Genomic DNA, 7,115 nt, shown 5'->3' with positions numbered 1-7,115 from the left:
ACATGACTGACCATGACCAATGATAATGTTGCTCTGTAACTGCTGGATGTGGAAATAAGCAACTGTTTGCTGACAAGTTCAACATACCCTACCTGGCCAAAAAACAGTAATTGAAGGTTTAAGGATATTATAAAGGTTATGAGATACCGTGTAAATGTAGAATATATCTTCAGAGCCAGAGAGCATGTCTTTGCCCAAATAGCAGGAGATTTCACAAAGTGTCCCATTCCTCAAACAGCATTTGGAGTCCTCACAAACTGTTGCAGCCAGGCATTTATGTTGACATCAGTTAATGTCAGGGAGGGTTCAGTACTTAGGGTGGATGTTGTTATAAGGTTTATGTTGTTTGCTTATACCGACACTTTGGTATTATGGGATGTAGCCTCAAAGGGTCGCTAACAAGGTTTTGAACATGTTTTAGAAGAGAGTTAGTACCATTGTCACCTTGCTATGACCTTTTTGACCTCATGATAGATGTACACACATACATTCAACTACAGTATATCTGCTTTTACATATGGTTTAGCCATTAACAGAATAGAGCAGTGTGTATAGTAGGTGTGTGTGTGTGTGTGTGTGTGTGTGTGTGTGTGTATGTGTGTGTATGTATGTATCAGTCTGTAGTTCAGCACTTGCTAGACTTCCACGCCTGTGTTCCTCTTTCCCCCTCAGTCCCTGATGTCATTCTCAGCTTTTGTTGTTTCCACCTCCCAACGTTTAAGTTACACTAATGCGATTTACGGCTGTAACTCAGCGCCAAATAGAGTGCTACATTTGACCCCTCTCCCCCTGGAGAGACTTTCTCCCCCGTATGAAAATACCAAACTCCTTTCCCAGGTCTATTAATTGTAATTGCCAAAACAGAACGTATCCTGTCGCTGAAATATAGACGAAACAGGTCAACAGATAAGAAGAGTCATCCAGCATAGATCATCTCAGATACTCTCTCTGTGTGTATGTGTGTGTGTGTATGTGTGTGTGTGTGTGCGTGCTATCAGACTGAACGCAGGAGGAGAGCTGGGCAGTGGGCTGAGAAGAACACACAGATCCTACCAAGTAATTGTTGCTGATAGGAAGCCAAGCTAATCTCATGTGAGGACTGGCTGAGCGCCTTGCTGGCAGATGACTGACTGGCAGATGGGATGACTCAGTGCGTGACCGACTGACTGGCTGACTGACTGGCTCGCTGGTTGATTTTCCTGCATTCCTTGGTGGACACCAGCGGGGTACAGTCTGACCCAGCGTGATAATCCCCTCGCTGCCAGGACCCCTAATCAGCTCTCCTGTAGACCTGAAATGAGCTAGCTAATGGGGGGAGCTGACCTAACACACTAAAGGAATGTATGTTCACACACATACATGCACATACACACCCACTGCAACGCCAAGTAGACTATCTGTCTGCAAGACAACTACAGCATCTTTCTAAATGAACACTATCCTTGACTAGATAAATTAACTTGGCTGGCGTTTACTTCCCGGAGGTTGGAGAATTTGAGTGTGAGGTGTTAGGGTTAGGGTTAGGTTAAATTAGCCAAAACACCAAGCGAGACACTGATGCTTTGAATACACAGCTTAACCAAAACATGTACACATTGGTTTTTATTGGGGGGAATTCACCTAACATGACATATATCTGAGGAAGGACAAGCCAACGCTCCCACTGTGAGCCAAACACCATCAGCAGTGCAGGGTTGATATCAGGCACAAAACAAAGGACAACTTCTTTCTGTTGTGATATTCAAGATACAAAATAAAATTTTTCAGATCTACCATGTGCTCCTGTTGCATGTGTGTGGCTGAGTGTACACGTGTTCTTCTGGCTGTAGTAGCATTTTAAATGTACAGCTAGATTTACAGGACATCATCAACCAGACTCAAGATAGAATCAAGCCCAGTGGAGTTGACCACTCAAGATTTCATATTACCACATGTTTGCACCACAACATGTGTCTACTGCTAGCCTAAAGACTATAAGCATCACTTGTGCTAAAAACCAAAAGATTTTGGGTATAGGTGATTAAGAAGACTGCTCTGAACATGTGAAACTCAAATAAAACATTAGGAGTCACTAGTGCTACAGCTACAGCAAGATCTCTCACTAGCTTCCCATCAGAAAAATTGTGTAAAACTTCTTGTTGAAATGCACAACCAAGTTTGAGAATCACAGCCCATATGTCCCCGCAGTGGTAGATAAGATCTTTATCCATTTTGCAACACTGCAGCTTTTTTTTATCAGGATTCTAAACTACAGAGAGAGCAACTTCTGCCAGTCAGTTTCTAACCACAAAGACTTAGGTCAACACCTCCTGGAGCTGCGACATAGTAAACGACTTCCAGTGGTTTAACAGTGGTAATCCTTCCAGGAAGCTCCGGGAAGGGTTTTGTTCATTTTGACAGAACATTAACACTTTGTTACAGCTTTTAAAGTACAACAAAGGGGAGCAGATTATGAAAACAGTGAGGCTTGTCTGTTAGATGAAGGTAACAACAGAAATGTTAGAGTGAAACCAAATTCCAAAAGACAGTGACTTCAACATTACCACCTTCAAAACTACTTAAAAATGAACATAGTGTGTAAAACTTTCTTTCTTGTTACTTGCATGACTATGCATGGAGCCAGTTAGTTTACTGTGGTGTGTGATGGGTGGTGCACTGGGGTGCATTATATTGAATGGTGTTCTTAATTTTTTGTCCTGTCCATTAACATTCATGAGGGGGGCTAAATATTAGGAACACTTATCAATATAATGCACTCCAGTACCCCACCACCACCCACTACCACCTCAATAATAAACATAAAGTAGAATTATCAAAATTTCATGTGCAGAAACAAACCAACAATGAATTGATCCTACTTAGAAGTATTGTGTGTGTATCCAAAGTCTGATATGTCTTATTCCTCTGTGCTGTAGACCTCCCTAGTTGTCCAAAACTTATTACAAAACATGTCAGTGAGCCACACTGCTGCACTGGGTGACCTATTACTTCACCATGAAGATAACAGTCACAGTAGTTTGTTTAGAAATGGCTCCAAAGAGTAACAACAGCGATCACGTTTTCAGTCTCTGGAGAGCAGTTCCGTGTAAGGCAGACGCCACTGAGCATGTTTGGGAATGTAGTTCAGTTTACAGATTCACTAGCTTGTTGTGCTAAATATCACCAGCCTCTTGACTTTGTATTAAAGTTCTTTGAGAATTTTACGCTGTAGTACATGAATGCTAACATGAATATTTTTATAAATATATATTATTTTGAAACCAGCTAATCCAACATTATCTAACCAAACAGAAAATGAGCAATGGAAAAAAGTCCAGCATGATCACATTAGCATGAAAACTTTCCTCTATGATGTTTTCCTTATCAGCACTTAGGTGGGGAGTTGAGACAAATCAATTAGACTTCTACATGCTATTGTTCACCAACATCTGGTAAAGCCATTTTTTCTGTACACAAAAGACACCAAGACAATATACAATGCTGCAACAATAAAGCCGCTCCACAGTGATGACTCTTGGAAGAATGAATCACAAGCCAATTGTGGTATAAGAGTCAAAGCAGTGACTTCTTCATCAAACACCAGATGTTTAGATGACCATACTCAAAGGGGGTTAAAACAATACCCCTCATTGAAGGTGCCAATAATCCTCTTTGAGTAAATCTTTCTTCAAGGGAGGACCCCTCTTAGTCACTGCGAGGCCAAAGATGGCATCCTTGTTATAGCATGTCCATAACATGTGGAAGTGAAAGAGGATTATCTGGAATGAGCCTGGGGCTGAAGGGTCTCTAAATCATCACAGTAAAATGGTCTTTTACAGGGTGTCATTTCTCTGAAGATAAATGGATGGTAATATATCACCTGATGCCATAATTCCTGACCAAAGAGTGCAATCCACTTAACCTTTGACAGTGCACCCATTTTAAATGATTTCTAGGCATGCTCGCATTCTTTGGCTCTCTAGAACTTTAAAGCTTTTCAATAATTTTTAAGAAAATGGATTAAATTACCAATATGAAAGGTGTTGCTCTTAGAGAGGAGCCCAGAGAGAATTATCACCTAATTCTGCCCATCCCCACACCTCTACAGAGCTTTTTAGCATCTTTCATCTCATTGCTTTGGTTTTATAGCCCATAACTTGCTTGTTATGGGCTGTGCCACAGCAGGCAGCAGTGTTAAGAGAAAAAGTTTTAATAAACCCACTATGCACTACCTGCCCTGCAAAACAGAAAAGTTGGCAACTTGCGAGTGAACATAATTGCACATTTAACAGCTAACAGATACCTTCTCAGGAGTTGGAGGAGACCGAAACAGAGCTAAGAAATATTGGTTTTACATGCATCAGGTGGATAGAAACATGACTCCAAATGAATGCTAATGTTTCATGTCTCCTGGATGTGTAAATAGGCACAAGTTTGCTAACACTTTTGACATAACAACTTTGTAAAGTGAATAATCAATTATGTCTACAGATTCAAACTGAATTTATGCTACAGACTTGTAGTAAAACAGGGATTTAACCCAACCAGTTCATAAACATAACCTGAATATAATCATTATTAACCTTTTATTGCACACTTTAGATATTATTTCACCATAACAGATTCTGATCACTGTAGACTTTAGGGAAAAACACAAGTGTAACTAATGACATTAAAAAGTAATTAAAAAGTAACAACCCCTGAAAATCTTGTTTTTGCTTTCCTCCAGTGGTTGAACTTCTCACCTTGCTGCAGTGATGTATAGTGACACCACTGTTGAGTGTGGTTACAGACGCAACAAAGCATACTTTGGACCACACCCAACCACTATCATCACTGATGCTGGGTGAAACAGGCTTGAAACTTTCACCCATGAGAGGGCAGTGAAACACTACTTTTCACTCATTTTAAGTTAGTCTTTAATGATGGCTCACTTTCATATAGTGGCCAAGTAGAACATTCCACTGAACCAGCATATGCAGTACCAAGGCTCTGGAAGTAGTCATGGTTAATGTTATCAATTACACCTGTGCTTTTCCTGTTATGCCATGTCAAAATTGTATGTAAAGGAAAAGGCCTATTGTATGTTCTTTACTGTAATGGCATGTACTATTCAGTCTAATTTTGACAATGTCCAAAAAAGGTTATCTGGACTGTGCAGCGAAAGTGCAGGTGTCATGTTTTATTACTGTAACATCTGGGTTAACCAATGGACCCAAATGCAAACACACAATACACACAACATAAACTATCTGGCAAATTGATCTGGCAACTGATACTGTTATTGATTGTTAAATCTAGACTTTTGTCTCTTTGGAGATACACATATTCGTCTCTGTGAACCTACGCAGAGAAGGATGTTATGGGTAACTGAACGTCACAGAGGCTTGCAGAGGAGCTGATGCACACACATTAGAGAGCTGATTGGTTGATTCAGTGCCTGTCAGAAGGTGTGATCAAAACAGAGAGAAAAAGAAATGTAAATGTACTAAAGGAAACAGTCATATGAAAGTCTCAGAACAACCCCTGTGCACATTCATCTACATGAAGCCTGGAGTGGCATAATTCCAGTTTAATGAGGAGCAGCTGGCTAAGCAGGTGACTGGGTCAGGAAGAAACTCAGTGGTGGCAGCAAGTTGGCAGGTCAGGAATTACAGAATGCAGAATTATGGGATACTCCAGAAAACACCTCAAAACTGTAGTGAGTACGAGACTGTGTCTGACATATTTCTGTAAGGAACTAATAAATCATTTTGTTCAAAATAGTATCAACATTATTTTTGTTGTTCTGCACAAATTGTACTGTACTTTACAAATAGCTGTATTCCATTTGGTTTGCTAGAGCAAGAGCTCTGGTACCGTGCATGCATCTTCAGTGATTTACTGGGACACCTAAATGGTACAGAGCCATCTTTAATGTTATTACTTACACCTGTGACAAGACTGTGAGAAAGGCTTACAGTATGTCAACACACATTCTAATATTTTAATACATGCATTGTGCAAAGTTGGACAACGTCACGACATCTGTGCTTTTAAGTTCTGCAGTGTCCCATGACAGACACACACACACACACACACACACAAACATAGAAGGGATCATGTTATGGTTGGCTTTCATTTCATATCTTTTCCTGCTTACATCTATAGTACTGCTAATGAGCAAATAAGGAACAGCTGCACAGTCAAGTAATGGCTCACAAGAGAGGTCAGTTGGTGTGTAAAAGCAGTTAACTCACTGAGGACGCCTAGTGGGCAGGTGTTGTAACAGACGTGTAAAAGGAACAGGAAACAGTAAATCTGAGGTAGAAGAAAAGTAGAAGAAAGTCAGTGCAGGTACGGAATGGAAGTGTTTGTTCCTGTCTTGATGAAAGTCAAAACAGTTTTAAATACCCTGAAATTAGGCAGATGACTGCAGAAATTACCAGCATAAAATCAGCGATTGAGATTGCAAAATGTGTTGGATCCTCTTCTACAGTATCCTATCACAACAGCCAGGCCCTGTTCAGACCTGTTATCTTGTGTCTAGATGAATCCAGACTGTTCCTGGATCCAGCTGAGTCTAACTGCAGCTCACATCTGGCATCCGAATGTGTCTAAAATGTGTCTCGAGTGAAATACCAGTATGATTGAATGACTTCAATTGTGTAATGTCAGATCTGGAATTCCATATATTTAACCTGTGTGACCAGCTGGCTCAACATTAACCAATGCCACCAGATTATAATGAGGTGTGTGTGTGTGTGTGCACGCATGTGTGTGTGTGTGTGTGTGTGTGTGTGTGTGTGTGTGTGTGTGTGTGTGTGCGCATGCGCTCGTGTGTGTTAGTGTGTGTGTGTGTGTGCGTGTGTGTGTGTGTGTGTGGGTGGGTGGGTGTGCACGTGTGGGTGTGTATGTGTGTTAAAGTTTCGTGAGGCAAAAACAAGGGAGGATTGTCTAGATGCTACAGGTTAGAGCAAGCTGCAAGGCAAACAGCAGCACAAGGAGGCAAGCAAACAGAGTGGGTGGGGTTGTCAGGCTGAGATATGTGGGCAAAACAGTTGCAATTAGCAACTAGCAACTGGTCAGGGCTTCTTTTCATAAATCATATAGAGCACTGAGAAGTGAAATGGAAATATTTCAACAATCAAGTAAAA

This window comes from Thunnus maccoyii, chromosome 16 (assembly GCF_910596095.1).
Source record: "Thunnus maccoyii chromosome 16, fThuMac1.1, whole genome shotgun sequence".
Lineage (NCBI taxonomy): Eukaryota > Metazoa > Chordata > Actinopteri > Scombriformes > Scombridae > Thunnus > Thunnus maccoyii.
This window is presented reverse-complemented; position numbering follows the sequence as displayed.